Genomic DNA, 19016 nt, shown 5'->3' with positions numbered 1-19016 from the left:
TTTTTTTTTTTTTCCTTTTGGACTTAAAGATTTTCCTCTTGTCTAAGCAGAATTTTAAGATATCCCCAGCTCCCAACAAGATTCCCACCCCCTGGAATATATGCACCCCCATATAATCCCCTTCCTTTTCTTGTGGGTGAAACTTATAAATATGATGAGATTTCACTCTCGTGATTAGGTTACATTATATTACAAAGGTAAAGGCATTTTGCAGATTAAGGTCTCTAATAAGTTGACTGATTAATAAAAAGGGAAATTTTGGGCCTTTAAAAAATAAAAAATAAAATAAAAGGGAAATTATCCTGGGTAGGTATGACCTAATCAGAGGAGCCCTTTAAAAGAAGGTCCTGGTCTTTCTTGAAGAAAGGGATCCTCCTGCTAGCTTTGAAAAGGTGGATTGCCATTCTCTGGGAGGACCATGTGGCTAGGACCTGGTCCACCCCTAGGTGCCTGGCCAATAGTCGCAGGCAATAGTGATGTCAATGATATGGCCACAGGGAAATGAATTCTGCCAAAACAGTCAGCTTGGCAAAGAGCCCTCAGCCCGAGCCTGGCTGCACCTGGATTTCAGCCTTATGAGGCCATAAGGAGATGACCGGCTAAGATACTTCTGAACTCCTGACTGTCTGACTTGTGCCTATGAGATTTTAATTTATGAAGGTGACTGAGAGACAACACAGAGTCCAATGCCACTGAAAGGTGTTTATTACTTATATTATCCAACAGAAGGGGGCATGCCCCACCATGCAGAGCCACATGGCTGAAACACCAATTTTGGTCAGAAAACAGAAGTGACAGGAAAGCGTGGGCCAGAACATTTCCCTGGAAAAGGCAAGGCAAAGCAGGGCCATCAGTTTAGGACTGGCTGGTATGAATAATCCTGGAGAGTCTTAGGGGCATAGAGGCCATTCCTAGTTGTCTTGACACCTGGCCCTGGAGCGATTTAGAGCAGGGGAATATTGCCATGGTGCGTTGGAGTTTGGTAAGAAGTGGTTTGGAGGATGGGCTCTGGGTTGGCTAGTCTGCATATAGAAGATGTGCTCCCAGGTGAGCCCTTTGCTGTCTCTAAGAACTGACTGACCTTGAGATGGGCCGTCTCTGCCAAGTCAGTGAAGCCACAGATGCCAGAGCATCAAGAATACAGAACATAAGAAAATAGAGTTGACATAATTGGCTCTGTAATGAATGGAGGCCAAAGAGACAAAGAATCTAAGAAAGCACAGAACACCAACCCACAGAAGCTGCGAGATAATAAGTTTGTGCCGTTGAGGCCTCTACGGCAGTTTGTCATGAACCAATAGAAAATGAGAACAGCCCCCCAGCCACACTCATCCTCGGCAGGCGACCTCTCTGCAGTTTCCCAGAACTCTTCCTGCCGCTTCCTCCTTTCCGGTACTTTCACCTACAAATTCTAGCTTCCCTGGCCTCCTGGAAGTCTTATTTTTGCCTCTTCAACTCAGTGAGACCCCTGGGTCTATGTCGATTCCCTGTTCTTTCACTGCAGACCACAGGCAGCAAGCCGGGCCATTGTTTGCCTTCTCCCTGCTCTCCTCTGCTTAATGTTCAGTGTCTGAAAACGTTTGTTTTATATATTTTGTCCAGTTATCTCATTGCTTATGGCAGGGAGGCAATTCCCACAGTAGTTAGTTTTTCTCATGGGTGGATGCAGAAATTCATGATCCCAATAACCATTTAACAGTCAAGACTGCTACTCCTGAGCCTTGGGGACAAAGGGGAACAATGGATTGTTACTTCCCACGGGCATGTTTTCACTTGCATATGAGTTTGTGTTCTTTGGTTGCAGCCCACAGAAATTAACTCTGGATAATTCAAGCAAAAAGACATTTATAGTGCAGCTATTAGGTAACTCACAGAGGGACTGGTGGGCCGGAGAGCTAGCCGGCAGGAAGCAGGGCGGCTTGTCATCCGGACAGCAGAGAGCTTGGCACTCTAGCAGCTGCCACCACTGAACTCTCCACTTTGCTGGTTTTTCATCCATCCCTGGGTCGCCCTGCTCAAGGCTACGGGTCCCCAAGGAAAGTGTTTGGCCTATCATGGGACAACTGACTGACCTGTGCCGGGGTAAAGGGGTGTACCTTGCTTTACTATCCCACCAAAAAGACAGCCAAAGGGAAAGAGGAGGGTCCCCCAAAAGAGGCGTAGGTCCTGATACAAAGAGGGAAAGGATGTCGGATGGCCATGAAGAGACAGATGCCACTAGAGCCTTGAGGACGCACAGCGCCGGTGATGTCTGATATTCTGCACATCCCAGGAGCTGGCAAACTTCCTCCCTGCAAACTGCTTCCCTTCCTGCTGGGATCCCCTCCTCTCCATCTGGACCCTGGATGCCCCACAGCCATCTGGCTGCCCTTTCCAAGTCTGTGGCTAAAAATGCTGACTCTTACAACCAGAAAGGACTTCAAGATGATCTTTTCTGTGTCCTTCTGAGTTGGAGACAGCTAATCAACAACACAGCCAGGTAGCACCATGTGGGGTCTAGAGGCTGCATGTATTGTCCTGAGTCACGGCCAGTCATGCCCAGTGTGGAGCGGGCACTGATGACAGGCCGGGCTCTGTGCTGGACACTATCCACGCACAACCCTCCCAGCCACGCTGGGTGGTAATTTCTCTTTTTCGTGCTTACAGATGAAGATGCTGGAGCTTGGAGAGGTTAGGGAACTTGTTCAAGGCCACCCACTAATAAATGAAGAGTCTGCCTTGGAGCCTTGGGCCCTGCAAGGTCAAGGTCAGTGATCTTAAGCACCAAGTCACATTGCACTGAATACAAGGGACATTTTCCCCTCTTTGCTTGGTACAAATGAGGAGACAGAAGGGGTGGCCCCAGAAGGGAAAATGGTGACTACCCTCCCAGAGAGGAAGTGGTGAAGATTCACCACTAACTGTCTAGCACATGCTTTTGTAAAGGTGTTCATCCTGGGAGAAAATGTGTGTGTGCTGCTGAGAGGAGAGGTGAATGTGGTTGAAAGATCCCTCCTGCAGGGAGCGGGCCTGCCTCTGCCCTTCCATGGTTTGTGCCTCAACTAAGCTTCATGATATTCCCAAGTCTTGGCTTTCTCATCTGGAAAATGAGAGAAGGAAAGACCTTCTTATCCCCTGTATGAGTTTCCTTCCACATGTTACAGGGAGTCTGTCCTACTTGCGAAAATTGTCTCCGTACGTGGGGAGGGGTGAAAGTGGGGCCAGGTGTAAGCTCGTGTGTGTGTGGTGGTGAAGATGAGGGCAGGGACTAGGCAGTAAACTTCTGTGTGAAGGAGTGATGAATACATGGTGGGATGAGGTGAAAACCTCTAGCTACACTTCCCAGCACTGACCAGGGCACGTGTGCACATCTGGGGCTCCTTGTGCTGTGGCGTCCAGAGAGGCAGACTCCAGAAGGAGGCTTGGAGCTCTCCAGGCCACCCCACAGTCCCATAAATGACCCCCAAGTCCATCCAGCTCCTTTGGTCCAATCCTGAATTTGGCTTTGCTAAGCCACTCCTGGATTCTCTCAACACAGACCCTGCTCCCTGCCTCATAGTTCACAGAGACTCTAGAAGCTCTGTCTTTGACTTGCCCAACTTCCCACTCTTGCCAGCGTCACCCTGTCCTCACCTGTCCTCATCTATCCAAATCCTGAGCTCTCCATGGCCCATTGTATCAATGATACTTTTCTTGGAGTGTGTCCAGTCAATGGTGAAAATATGCTCAAGCAGCCCTTCTGCAATGACTGACAGATACAATGTCTTGGACCTTTTAATTCTCCCAAATCTAGCCAGACATACATGGCTTCTTCTCTTTCTTCCAAGTTTTAAATAATATACACACAAAAATTCTTAAAAGCTTTTTTGTATCAAAACAATGTGTGTGGCTTAAAAAGTTTGCATAGTATATGCATACGGGAATATTACTCAGCCTTGAAAAAGAAGGACATTCTGACACATGCTACAACATGGATGAACTTTGAGGACATTATCTTAAGTGGAATAAGCCAAATACTGGATGATTCCACCCATATGAGGTGCCCAGTCAAATTCACAGAGGCCAAAAGTAGAATGGAGGTTGCCAGGGTGTGGGGGGAGGTTAAAACGAGGAGTTAGTGTTTAATGCAGACAGTTTCTGTTTGGGAAAATGAAAAAGTTCTGGAGATGGATGGTCGGTGTTGGTTGCATGATGATGTGAATGTACTTAATACAACTGAACAATACACTTAAAAATAGTTAAAATAACCAATTTTATGTTGTGTATATTTCACCACAATAACAAAAGAGAAAAGATTATAAAGCTTATAACAAGGACCAAAAAACTGGCAGCCCCATCTCACCCGTCTGCATACAATCCCTGTTCCCCAAAGGCAGCCACTTTAAACTCTTAGCATTTCCCCATGGGTACTTCCATTGGTCTGAAGAACAGGCTTATACTGTTATTTCTTCAGTTTTAAATTTTATCTAACTTCCTATGATGGAAGACAAGAATTTAGCTCTTGTATAAGCCTCTTTCTTCCCCATAACCTACACACACACACACACACACACACACAAACACACATCCGTATACACACTCACATTTTCTCTCCCTCTAGTCTCTCAACTCAATAGTTAGCATTTACATTATGATCAGACAAGTTTTTTGTTTTCCTGGGAATTTATGGTGACCTCTTTGGTAAGTTTCATGCAAACTTTATTAATCGTCCCGATATCTCTGAAAGAGGAGTGAATCTCTACTTATCGGTATGCTTTTTTTCCTTTTCTCAGAGACATACCTCCCTAATCTCTCTGAACTGTCTCAGGCACCCTGGGCCTGCTGCCAGCCACCACTTGGGGACCTCTCTTCCCCACCAGCCTGCCAAGTCACCAGCCCTCCCTGCCTTTGATGGTCTACTGCATTCGTTTGTTGAAGTGCATCCTCCAGCGGCTTCCTGGGACCTTAGATCTCTGAAAGTACCTTCTTCTAACATCGTACTCAGTTGGTTGTTAGTCTGGAAATTTCATACCCAGAGTTGGTAATCATTTTTCTGCACAATATTCGAAAGCTTTGCCTTCTTGTTTCCTAACTTTCAATGCTACTATTGAGAATTCCAATGCGATTTTAATTCGCTATGCTTTGAATCTGTCCTTTTCCCCCCCAACTCTCCACAGAAAGTCATTAAAAGCTGGCAATTTCACAATGTAGTCCCTTGGTGCGAGTCTTGGTGTTGGGTGCTTGCTGAGCCCTCGCTCTCTATAAACTCACTGCTTCTGCTGGGGAAATTATCTCCTCTCTGTCTTCTGAATTCTTCCTTCTTGGACATTGAAAGTTGGGCTTTCTAAATCCTCCAACAGATTTTTGAAAGTTGGATTTTCTAAATCAATCGCTATCTTTTTATTCTACTGTCTGGATGAGTTTTCTTTCAATCCTTCTGTTGGATTTTTAATTTCTGTGTCATATTTTAAATGTCCAGGCCCTTTTTCTATTCTTTGAAGTTCTTTCTGGTTTTACACTGTGTTCCCTTTTCATGCATGCAAAATCTGTCCTTATCTCTCTGAGGACAGCAATGACACACACATATAGTTTTAAGTTTTCTTCTGCTCCTAGTGTTGTCTCTCTTTCTTTTTCTGTTTGCTTTCATCTATGTTTTTCATGTTAGACATGTTGCCTCCAAAGTCTGTGGATCTCTAATTACCTATTTGTAAATTGAGAGTGAGATGCCTGACGCTGATTAGGTTCTCTCTGAGTATGGGGTGGCACTTGTTGGCTGATAGCTTGGTAGTTGGGAAATCCAGAAAAGCTTGATTTTGCAGATCACATGCAAAGCGTAAAAACTCCAAATGATATTGCTCATCTCCAGCCAGAAAGAACATGGCTAGCAGTGAGCTGGAGCCACAGAATAGGGGAAGGGGAAGGAGAACGTCTCACAGTTTAACCTGTAGTCTTCCCCTTAGTCCTCTCTAGAATGGGCAGGGACTTTGTCTTGTCTGGTTCTGTAGCTGTGTTACTGTGCCATGCACACTGTATCCATTCAACAAATTGGTGAATGGGTGAGTGAATTCCACTATTTCTCACTGAGCAACCATCACAGATACTCCTGAGTCTGGACTTCTCTGGATCAGCCTCTCAAGGGGTAAACCTCTCTCTCACCTGGATTACTCCATGGCAGAAAGGATTTGGAGTCTTTCCGCTTTGGAAATAGAATTTCAACTGGGGCTTCTGTTTTCAGCTCCATGACAAAGGTCCACCTGCTGGGCTCTGTTCCCTCCAATTCCTGAGCCTTCTGGGGTTAGGGCCACCTTGGGAGGCAGCTTGCTTCTCCAGATTCTGTCACTGAGGATATTTAGCTTTCAACATCCTCGGGTCTGTGAAATCACTCCTCACTCCCAAACTGGGATGATATTTTCTGCTATTTTAATTTGTATTCTCTTTGTCCTTTCAGTAAAAATCTCCTCTAGCAAAACACATAAGTTAATCTGATTTTGTTTTTCAGGAGATATATCTTTTAGAATAGCCTGTATCCCTGCTCTGAAAATGACATAAAGATTTTTTTGAGCAAAGAAAAACAATATTTATCAGCTAACTTCCCTAAGGAAATGCTATTCTTCAGAAAAAGTATTCTTCAGACAAGAGTATTCTTCAGAAGAGATGAATGGAATGTTGGATATGCAAAGGAAAAAAAATAATACCAGGAATAAATAGGTGTGTTGGCCAGGCACAGTAGCTCACGCCTGTAATCCCAGCACTTGGGAGGCCAAGGTGGGTGGATCACTTGAGGCTAGGAGTTCAAGATCAGCCTAGCATGAAACTCTGTCTCTACTAAAAATACAAAAATTAGTCAGGCATGGTGGCAGGCACTTGTAATCCCAACTACTCGGGAGGCTGAGGCATGAGAATCACTTGAACCCAGGAGATGGAGGTTGCAGTGAGCCAAGGTTATGCCACTGTCCTCCAGCCTGAGCAATACAACGAGATTCCTTGTAAAAAATAAAAAATAAATAGGTGTTTAATGTAAATAAATAATGATAGTATAAAACAATAATGATGTCTAACATAGTCTAAAATCTATAGATAATTACTACATACAACGTTACATAAGTCAAGATAAGAATACAAGGACTTAAAGTCTTTTAAGCTTCTTGCAATGTCACGGAGAGAGGGTAAATGTATCATCAGTACGAAATGTTGACATGCTCAGCATGCGTGCTATGGCCTCTAGGATAACTATTTAAAAAGAAGAGTAACAAAAATAAACCAGGAAGCAAAGTACAATAGAGATCTATGAAACCAAAAGCTGGTACTCTGAAAAGATCTATAAAGGCCAGAAATCTCTGGCAAGACTTTTTAAGACAAAGAAAATAGAATGTAAACATACCTACTTCTAGGAATTTAAAAGGGAACATTACTAGAGGTAACACAGATCATATGGAAATTCAAAGTTAAAATATGATAAACAACTTTACACTAAAAAATGGAAAATGTAGATAAACTGGCAAAATTCTAGAAAACACAAATTTATAAAACTGACACATGCAGAAATAGAAAATGGGAATGCTCCTATGACTATTAAAGGAATTAAATCCATACTTTAAAACCTTTTCCAAAGAAAACTCTAGACTCAGATGGCTTCACCAATCCATCCAACCAAACATTTTACAAGACATAATGCCTCTGTTATGCATAGTCTTCCAAAAATTACGAATAAAGGGAGAATTTCTCAACTTAGTTTATGAGGCCAGCATAACCTTAATAACCTATATCTTACCAGGACATTATAAAAAAAAGATAATTACAGGCCAATATCACCTATGAATTCTCAAAAAATACTAGCAATCCAGCAAGTCATAAACAAGATAATGCATTCTGATCAATTGAGTTTACTCTAGAAATGTTGACTTAACAGTTGTAAATCAATCAAGGTCATGTTAATATCACCACATTAACATAGTAAAGAAAAATATATGATGATAATCCCAGTAGATATAGAAAAAAGCCTTGATAATATTAAACATCTATTTATGATTTTAAAAACCATGCATTATAATAAAATAACAATAAAAATCTTAATATAAAAATAGAAAGGGGCCAGGCTTAGTGGCTCACGCCTGTAATCCCAGCACTTTGAGAGGTCGAGACCAGCAGATCACCTGAGGTCAGGAGTTTGAGACCAGCCTGGCCAACATTGTAAAACCCCATTTCTACTAAAAATAAAAAAAAAAATTAGCTAGGCGTGTTGGTGCACACCTGTAATCCTAGCTACTCGGGAGCCTGAAGCCGGAGAATTGCTAGAACCCAGGAGACAGAGGTTGCAGTGAGCTGAGATTGTGCCACTGCTCCCCAGCCTGCATGATAGAGTGAGACACCATCCCCCAATCCCCTCAAAAAGGAATTTTCTTAATAAAGAATGTCCAATAGACATCAACTAATTGATAAAATATAAAAATGTTTCTCATCTGGACATGGTGGCTCAATGAACCTGTAAACTGAGCACTTTGGAGGCTGAGGTGGGAGACCAGCCTAGGCAACAAAGCGAGATTTTAATTTTTAACAACAAAAAGTTAGCCAGGTGAGGTGGTACAACGACTGTAGTTTCAGTTACTCAGGAGGCTGAGGTGGGAGGATCACTTGAGCCCAGGCTTCTGAGCTGCAGTAAGCTATGATGGTACCACTGTTCTCCAGCCTGGGTGGTGGCGAGATACTGTCTCAAAAAAAAAAAAAAAAAAAAAAAAATCTTTCTCTCTGATTGGGAATAGGCAAGCATGACACCTATCAATACTTCTATCCACATTTTTATGAAGTTCATAGTAACTGAAATAAGACAAGTAAAATAAGTAGATGTATATGTATTGCAAAGTAAAAAATTAATCTTATTCACAGAAGAGCGCCAGACTTCCTAGACAATCCAAAAGGATATACAGATACATCGTTAGAATTTATATATGAGTTGTGCAAGTTTGTGACTTATGTAGTGGGAAAATGACTGTTAAAAATAAAAATATAACAGAATCAAAAATAGCAAATATCTAGGGGTAAATCTAATGAATGTATTTATAATAATCTCTACACAGAAAGTGATAAAATATTACAGAGATAAATTTCTGAGAGAAATACATAAATGAAGGGATATATCATCTTCATGGACTGGAACACACACAGCATAAATATACTAATTTCTATATAGATTCAACTCAATCTAAATCAAAATGACTGCAGTTTTTTATGGTGGATGGAGGGAAGAGATTAACACAAATTGATTCTAAAATTTACATTGAAAATGCAAAAAGCCAAGAATATCCATGCTAATGTTCAAGAACAAAATAAGAGGAATTGCTCTTACATATAAAATATTGTTAAAAATATTGTTAGCAAGTTATGATGATTAAGATGATATATTTGCACAAGGAAGAACAAGCAAACCAAAGGAACAGAAATCCAAAGGAATCCAGAAATTGACTCACACACTTATGAATTCTTGATTTATGATGAAAGTAGCAGTGGCGTTCCTGAGCAGTTCAGAAAGGATAGCTTTGTCAATAAAGCTTCTGAGTCCATTAGACATCAACACAGAAAAAATGAAACTTGGACCCCTCTCTTGCACCAAACACAAAATCAATTCTGGGTGAATTACCGATCCAAATAGGAAGGGTGAAACAATTAACTTTCCAGTGGGCAACGGAAGAGACTTTCTTCTGCTCTCAAAGGAAGTAAAGATTTCTTAAACAGACCTTAAGAAGAACCATAAAGTAAAAAGACTAATAAGACTATATTAAAATTAGAAATGCTTGTTTATGAAAAGTTGCCATTAAAAAGTTGAAAGGGGCCAGGTGTGGTAGTTCATGCCTATAATCCCAGCACTTTGAGAGGTTGAGGCATGAGGATTGCTTTAATCCAGGCATTGGAGTCTAGCCTGGGCAATGTAGCAAGATCTCATCTCTACAAAAAATTTTAAAAATTAGCCTGGCATGGTGGCACATTAGTGTGTTCCCAGGTACTTGAGGTTCTGAGGTGGAAGGTTTGCTTGAGCCCAGGAGGTAGAGGCTGAGGTGAGCCATGATCACACCACTGCATTCCAGCGTGGGCAACACAGTGAGATGGTCTCTCTCTTAAAAAAAATAAAGTTGAAAGGCAAGTTATAGAGAAGGAGAAGTTATTTGCATACATATAACTAACAAGAGATTTTATTCAGAATATATAAAGAAATCCTATGAATCAATTAAAAAAACACACAGTACAAAAATGGGCAATAGACCTGAACAAGGTTATCCAAAGAAAGGTTATCCATGAAACCAACAAACACATGACAAGTTGTCCGATCTCAGTCGTAATTAGTGAAATGCAAAATAACATCACAAGAAACACTACATACCCATTGGAATGCCTAAATTAAAAAAGAAAAAAACTAACAATAATTGTGTTGGTAACCAGATGGTGTAATGGAAAAATCTATATTGCTGATGTGAGCATAAACTTGCACAACAAGTTTACCCACTAAAGTTGACATTATCCACTATAGTTGAAGATATAGACACCCTATGAACTAGAAAATCGTCTCTTAGGATTAGGCTCAGAATAAATGTGCACTGGCTTTGCAGATGCTGCCGTCACTGGGAGCCTTGTAGTATCAGCCGTGGTCAACCCCACCGTGTTCTTTCACATTGCCATTGACAGCAAGCCCGTGGTCCACGTCTCCTTCAAGGTAAGGGGTCTGGAAACCAAGAAATGACTGCTCATCTAATCCATAAACATAATCTATGTTAACATATTGGAGCTGTTTTTTCCAAAGACAGCAGAAAACTTTCATGCTCTGAGCACTGGAGAGAAAGGATTTGGTGATAAGAGTTTTTGCTTTCACAGATTTATTCCAGAGTTTATGTGTCAGGGTGGTGACTTTGCACTCCATAATGGCACTGGTGGCAAGTCCATCTACAGGAAGAAATTTGATGATGAGAACTTCATCCTAAAACATACAGGTCCTGGCATCTTGTTCACGGCAAATGCTGGACCCAACACAAACGGTTCCCTGTTTTTCATGTGCACTGCCAAGACTGAGTGGTTGGATGGCGAGCATGCGGTCTTTGGCAAGCTGAAAGAAGGCATATGAACATTGTGGAGGTCATGAAGCGCTTTGGGTCCAGGAATGGCAAGACCAGCAAGAAGATCACCACTGCTGACTGTGGACAAATCTAATAAGTTTGACTTGTGTTTTATCTTAACCACCAGACCATTCCTTCTGTAGCTCAGGAAAGCACCCTCCACCCCACTTGCTCGCAGAATCCTAGAATCTTTGTGCTCTCGCTGTAGTTCCCTTTGGGCTCCATGTTTTCCTTGTTCCCTTCCATACCTAGCTGGATTGCAGAGTTGAGTAAAGTTTATGATTATGAAATAAAAACTAAATCACAAAAAAATAAATTTGCACCAAAAGACACATACATGAATATTCATATCAGCTTCATTCATAATAGATTCAAATTGAAAATAACCCAAATGTTTATAAAGAATAGAATGGATAAATACATTGTACTATTAGCTCAATATAATCTTATACAGCATTAAAATGAATGTGCTATAGCTTCATGCAATAACATGAATGAATCTCACTCTCTTAGTCCATTCCAGCCCCTATAACAAAATACCATATACTGGAGAGCTTATACACAATAGAAATTTATTTCTCACAGCTCTGGAGGCTGGGAAGTCCAAGGTCAAGGCAGATGCAGTAACTGGTAGGAGCTCCATTTCTGGCTCACAGATGGTGCATTCTTGCTGTATGCTTACATGGTGGAAGGGGTGAGGGGTCTCTCTCTCCAGCCACTTTTGTAAGGTCACTAATTCCATTCATGAGGGCTCCACCCTCACAACCTAATCACTTTCCAAAGACCTCACCTTCTAATACCATCACCTTGGGGATTAGAATTTTGGGGGAACACAGATATTTATACCATAGCACTCATAAATGGAATATTGAGAGAAAATCTAGACAAAAAGGAACATATATTTTATGGTTCCATTTAAATAAAGTTAATGAACAGATAAAATTAATGCATGGTGAGAGAAGCCAGAATAGCTTGATTCTTTTGGGGAGGAGAGGCCAGTGCCTAGGTGCGTCCTGCGGGAGGTTTCTGAGTTTCTGCTGTGTTATTTTCTCAGCTGGTGGGGCGGTTACCAAGCATGTTCACTTTGTTTTAACTCACTGAGCTGTACATGGGGTTCTGTGCAGTCTTCTCTGTGTTATGCTTTAATTTTCCAAAGGAAAAGGAAAAAACTAGCCATGAAAAGAAACCATCAGGGTCAGAGACTGTAGCAATGACTGTGACCTCATCAGCTGAATTGACCCACTCTGGGCTTGTGTTGGTAGCAGGTTCTGCCCAGGTCCTGCCAGGACTTGTCAGGTGCTATGCAGGTGTTGCCCAGGTTCTGTCCAGTTATTGCCCAAGTGCCATAAGATCCTGCCCAGGTCCTGCCAGGTCCTGCCCAGGTGCTTCCCAGGTCCTGCCCAGGTGCTGACAGCTCTTGTCCAGGCACTTCCAGGTCCTGCTCAAGCACTGCAACAGCAGCACAGGAGCTTGGGGGTCAGAGCATCCCTGAGGCTGCTGCTAGGACCCCACCTCTCTGGAAGGCAGTATTCCCAGGGCCACATCTTATACTTTCAGTTAAAATGAATAAAACAGTTCCTAAGGAAAAAAATTAAAACCCCTTTCCCAACCTCCCTACAGCATCAGCAGCAGCCTCAGCAATACAACAAATATTAGTAAGTCGCCCATCTCCCTTTCCTCCCACATAGCCTCTGCCTGCTGACACCATCTGCCTGCAAAACAAATATGAACCTATGGTTCCTTTGCTTCAAGTCCTCAGCAAACTCCAAGATGTCTAAAATGTCAAAGTGTCAAAGCACAGTCAATATACAAGTCTCCCCACAACATGCGTTAATCTACTTTTCCATTGTGGTCACCTCTCTCTCCCACCCCTCCCTGTTCCTCTTGCTCCACCTCCTTACCCCCCCCGCCCACCACAGACCTTCACAGGCACACATGTGCCCTCCAGGCACCGTGTGCTCTCCATGGTCCAGCACGTCTTTTAATGTGCCATCCAACGCACCTTCCAACCCCACTGTCTGGACAGACATTCATCCCTTGCAGTAGAGGTGACCTCTCAGCTAGTTTTTTTGTTTTGTTTTGTTTTGTTTGAGATGAAGTCTTGCTCGGTCACCCAGGCTGGAGTGCAGTGGCATGATCTCGGCTCACTTCAACTTCCACCTCCTGGGTTTAAGTGATTCCCATGCCTCAGCCTCCTGAGTAGCTGGGATTACTGGCACATATCACCATGCCCAGCTAATCTGTGTATTTTTAGTCTAGATGAGATTTTACCATGTTTGCTAGGCTGGTCTTGAAGTCCTGGCCTCTAGTGATCCACCCGCCTCAGTTTCCCAAAGTGCTGGGATTACAGGCATGAGCCACTGCACTGGGCATGTTTTTGAAGGCTTTTCTCCCTTTCCCTGGCCCCAGGTTCAGTTGCTTTTTCTCTTTTCTATTTTCCCTTAGTTTAAGGTTTTGTTTGGAACTGTAGCACATATTATTTGTGCTACATTATTTGTTGTCATTATTTCCATCTGGCTCTGAGCATGTCTTAGGCAGGAGAAATGTTCAAATATTCTTCATCTGCATATGTCTGGAGCATTGGTATTTAGTAGATACTCATAAAAAATGTCAGTTGAGGGGCGTAGGGGCGGGAGAAGGCCAGCAGGAGGGCGACACTGCGGAAATGTCTTTCCTCCAGGACCCAAGTTTCTTCACCATGGGGTTGTGGTCCATTGGTGCGGGAGCCCTGGGGGCTGCTGCCTTGGCATTGCTGCTGGCCAACACAGACATGTTTCTGTCCAAGCCCCAGAAAACAGCACTGAAGTACCTGGAGGATATTGACCTGAAAGCACTAGAGAATGAACCAAGGACTTTGAAAGCAAAGGATCTATGGGAAAAAAATGGAGCTGTGATTATGGCTGTGCGGAGGCCAGGCTGTTTCCTCTGTCCAGACGAAGCTGCGGATCTGTCCTCCCTGAAACCCAAGTTGGACGAGCTTGGTGGCCCCCTCTATGCAGTGGTAAAGGAGCACATCAAGACTGAAGTGAAGGATTTCCAGCCTTATTTCAAAGGAGAAATCTTCCTGGATGAAAAGAAAAAGTTCTATGGTCCACAAAGGCAGAAGATGATGTTTATGGGATTTATCCATCTGGAAGTGTGGTACAACTTCTTCCAAGCCTGGAATGGAGGCTTCTCTGGAAACCTGGAGGAGAAGTCTTCGTCCTCGGGGGAGTTTTTGTGGTGGGATCAGGAAAGCAGGGCATTCTTCTCGAGCACCGAGAAAAAGAATTTGGAGACAAAGTAAACCTACTTTCTGTTCTGGAAGCTGCTAAGATGATCAAACCACAGACTTTGGCCTCAGAGAAAAAAATGATTGTGTGAAACTACCCAGCTCAGGGATAACCAGGGGCATTCACCTGTGTTCATGGGATGTGTTATTTCCACTTGTGTCCCTCAGGAGTGAGAAACCCACTTATACTCTATTCTTAGTATGGATAATTAATGTATTTTAATACTCTGTTTAGGCCCAGTAAGGCAAAATAGCCCCAAAACAAAACTGACAGAAATCTAAAAAAGTAATGAGAATTATTAAGCTAAAACCTGGAAAATATGAAACTTAAAATTGACCGCTAGGCTGGGTGTGGGGGCTCATGCCTATAATCCTAGCACTTTGGGAGGCCGAGGTGGGCAGGTCACTTGAGATCAGGAGTTCAAGACCAGCTTGGGCAACTTGGCGAAACCCTGTCTCTACTAAAAATAAAAAAACCAGCCAGGCGTGGTGGCGTGCACCTGTAGTCCCAGCTACTCGGGAGGCTGAGGTAGGAGAATCACTTGAACCTGGGAGCTAGAGGTTGCAGTGAGCCAAGATCAGGCCACTGCAATCCAGCCTGGGTGACTGAGACTGCATCTCAAAAAAAAAAAAAAAAATTGCTGTGCCTGATTACAAATGTGTATGGTGTTTGAGTGCTGCTGTTTGAAATTTATTTTTCTTTTCGGGTCTTCAAAAACCTAAGAAAATGATGATTGACTTGAAGATTACAGAATTTAAGGTTTTTTGGCTTCTGTGTTTTCTGCCCTATTTGATTCATAATGTCAAAGTAATACTTTCATAATAGAATTGGCATGCTCTGGGATAGTTTGACAAAGGTAAATTATAAAGTGGAATATCTTGTTTCATTGTCTTCCATTCTAACCTCAGAGATTTGTTTCTCTAGAAGAAATGACCATCTCTGGCTTTAATAAAATTATGCATCAGAAAAAAAAATGTCAGTTGAGTTTAACCAAGGAGGGTTGATTGGCCTTTCTGTTCTTAAATTTCAACAAGGCTATTAATGCATGTTTTGATTTGGAACTGAGGAAGAGTAGCCTGAACGGTTGTGAAGACAAGAAAGGGGTGGCTCATGGCAGTAAAAAAGACCGCTATTTAGAATTGGTGCTGCCAGCTCCTGAAAGCAAGCTTGAAGTCCTGGGCATGTCCTTACAAGTAAAAAGGTGGCAGTTGTGAAGTCACAGCAGGTAAAGAGGATGGCCCAGAGCTAGAGAATTTGACGGAAGGTCAGAAAGTGCTTGGTACAAAGAGAGAAAAATAATACCATGGAAGTGACACTGTGTGACTTTTGAAGCTAGACAATAAAAGCATGGCAGCTTCCACCTTGGTCTTTTAGATTTATCACTCTGGGGGAAGCCAGCCTCCATGCTGTGAGGATGCTCAAGCAACCCTGTGGAGGCTGATGTGGAGAGGGACTGAAGCCCTCAGCTCATGGTCTGCATCAGCTTGCCAGCCATGGGAGACAGCCATGTTGAAAGTAGGCCCTCCAGCCTCAGTCAAGCCTTCAGATGACACAGCCCCAGCTAACATACAATTATAACTGCAGGAGAGATCTCTAAATGAGAACTGCTTATCTGAGCCCATCCTGAATTCCTGGCCAATAGAAACCATGGAAGTAAGACATGATTAGTGTTTGAGGCTCTAAGATTTGCTGTGATTTGTTTTGCAGCATTAGCTAATCAAAATTCCACGTGAAGAAGGTGAGTAGAAAAGGGCATTTTGGGTAAAGGATGCAGTATAAACAAAGGCTGGGCAAGGAATCACGTGCGTCAGGGGAGCAGTGGGAGGTGTAGTGTGGGCCATGGGAGGCATTGAGGGCACAATGGCTAGAGAAGCCAGCAAAGTCTAAATTGCCATGGGCCATGAGTTCCATGGGATGAAGTTTATGTTTTGCCCTGTGAACACTGAGGATCCACAAAGGGTTTTATTCAGGAGATGAAAATAATCTGCTCAGATTGTTAGGAATCTCATGGTGGTGACCACATTGGATAGGATAGTCCAGTGGAAGGAGTTACAGGGATCTGACTTTAGAGTTACAATGATTCAAGCAAGAGAACATGAAGCCGTGGCAGTTGGGATAGAGACAGTGGATGAAAATTTGGAATAAAATAAGATTTTGGCTAGGTGCAGTGGCTCGTGCCTGCAATCCCAGCACTTTGGGAGGCTGAAGTGGAAGGATAACTTGAGCCCGGGAGCTCAAGACCGGCCTGGGCATTGTAGCTAGACCCATCGCCACAGAAAATTTAAAAATCAGCCTGGCATGGTGGCACACGTCTTGTAGTCCCAGCTACTCAGGAGGCTGAGTTGGAAGTATTTCTTGAGCTCAAGAGTTTGAGGCTGCAATGGGCTATAATCAGGCCTCTGCACTCCAGTCTGGGCAACAGAGTGGATCTGGTAACGTTTTGGACTGAAAGGTGAGCTGAGATGGAAGCAGGGGAGGTGAGATACAGAGGACCCCAGCTTGGACGCCTTGAGGGTGTGCAATGTTCTTGCTATTAATATTTTTATTTTGAAAATTTATTTTTAGAAATAAATTATTTTATTGTTATTATTCTATGTAGTCAGTTTTCTTCCCACCAAAGGCAAAAAGTTAGGTATGCCTGGAAGTTAGAAGTTTAAATAGATCCCAGCTACAGGTGAAATTGCGATCAGAAAATAAGGGCAGTGGGAGGAAAAGTAATAGGACTTTGCACCGGAGATGATTTTGTTCCAGTGATTGTCCTAGGCAGTTTGAACTGATATCTGGAGGAGGCTTTTGCTCGTGGAGTAGAACCATCCCTCCAGACGCACCCATTTGCCTCCACCCATGTACATGTGGAAAGAAAGTTCCCGTCCTTTCTCCTCCCCTCCCTCTTGAGGATGCTGGATGAGGGGTGGTGGGGGTGGGCTGCACGGAGTGTGGGAAGGGATACGGGAGTCTCTGGGCAGTCACTGCGGGGTGCCTGGAGTCTGAGTTGGTAATTGTTCCCCTTAGGTTATTGTGTTCAGGGGGAAGGGAGGCTCTCTGGAAAGAATATGTTTTGTTTGTGTCAGGTGGTGAGAGCCGCATTTCCGCATTGGGACATTTCATGGATGCACTGCCCTCTGTCCACAAGCAGAAATGGAAGCAGCCAAGGCAGGCGGGCAGGGCCCAGACAGCAACCAGAGCGGCAGGTGAAAGGCCAGAGGGAGCAGAAGCAAGTCCTGCATATGAGGTGGGTGGAGGCCTTGGCAATGTCGCAGCTGCAAACCGGCGGAAGTTGAGCTCCCGGGTCGCATAACATACAGGTTTGTCCACACGTGGCCGCCTCGCAAGGACCCCAGTTCCCCAGTTGTCCTGGTTGTGAGGATCCTGAGACTCAGTGACTTGCTAACAATGACACAGGTGGCAGGAGGAAGAATCAGGATTTAAACCTACGTAAATACCCCACAGGGTTTCTGCAGAAAACCTTCTAGAAAGGTCATCGTGAGGCTAGCAAAGCTTGTCTGCTGCGTCCTATTTCTCTGTCACAAATATGACATTATAGTCCTAGAGGCTGGCTTTTGAGGGGTGGGAGAGGAAGGAAGCAAGATACTTTTGCTGGATAAAAGCCAGTAAACTGTAGGTGACACCTGGATTTGAAGCAGGGACCTCTTGATACTCTTCAACTGCTCTTCAAATGCTCTTCCACTGAGCTAAACCCTTTACAGTGTCAGGCTTCTCTCATTTGTGGCTTTTAAGGCCACAGTCCCACGCCTCTTCTGATCTCTGGCTATTCCTGGGCTCTCAACTTCAGGGAACTGGTACTGGCAACATGGCTCCTTGCCGCCGCCATGACGCACTCACAGATTCGTTTCTATGCGTTACTGGCATCACCCACCTGCCCAGGTGCTGCTCCCTTTATGGAGTCTCTCTCTGGGTCCACCTTCCTCTAGCTCCTGCTTGGTTGTCCCTGGGGCGAGGGCTGTCAGAGCAAGGCCTGGAGAGCTCTGCATCACCGTAGCTCTCACCTTGCTCCCTAGGACACTGGACCCAGGGAGCTCAAGGCCTCGCCCTACCTCTACTGGGATCATGACTAGGACTCCAGGAGAGCCTGTCCCGGACACCCGTTCTTCTCCCTTCCCTCATCAGCCTGACCCTCTTCTCTCTGCGGTTGCCACTGTCCTGGTGTTGGCACTCCTGCCCCTCCTCTACGCGGATTCTTATTCCCTGATTCCCATGCTGAAGACGGAAGACAGTGGGACTTGCCAGACTCCGTAAGTTCATGAATCAACTCCTTAAAATTGATCTCTAGTTAGGCAGACAGACAGACAGATAGACAGACAGATCTACCTATCTGTGTCAGTCTGTCATCTATATCTATATCTATCTATCTATCCACCTGCTCGTTCTGTTTCTCTGAAGAACCCTAACTATGATACCAGCTAAACCACTGTTCAGTAATAATGAAAAGATAAGAAACTTTCATTGATAAAAATTGAGAGAATTTGCCATCAGCAAACTCTCAGTAAAGTACATTTTATTTTATTTTGAGACAGCATCTCACTCTGTTACTCAGGCTAGAGCGTAGTGGCATGATCGTGGCTCACTGCAGCCTTGACCTCCCAGTGAGCCTCCCGCCTCTGAGTAGCTGGGACTACAAGGGTGTGCCACCATGCCCAGCTAGTTTTTTTTTTTTTTGTGTATTTTT

At 43.7% G+C, this 19016-nt stretch overlaps 1 pseudogene across 1 annotated transcript; it reads left to right on the top strand.

Annotated features, from left to right (window-relative positions):
- The first annotated feature begins 13682 nt into the window (after positions 1-13682).
- Positions 13683-15297, top strand: LOC108298316 (annotated as a pseudogene). Its single transcript, XR_001822542.2, has one exon. The product of XR_001822542.2 is annotated as a peroxiredoxin-like 2A (transcript).
- Positions 15298-19016: the final 3719 nt, after the last annotated feature.

This window comes from Cebus imitator, unplaced genomic scaffold, assembly GCF_001604975.1.
Source record: "Cebus imitator isolate Cc_AM_T3 unplaced genomic scaffold, Cebus_imitator-1.0 Scaffold20, whole genome shotgun sequence".
Taxonomy (NCBI): domain Eukaryota; kingdom Metazoa; phylum Chordata; class Mammalia; order Primates; family Cebidae; genus Cebus; species Cebus imitator.
Note: the sequence above shows the minus strand (reverse complement) of the source record. Positions and strands in the feature narration are given on the sequence as shown.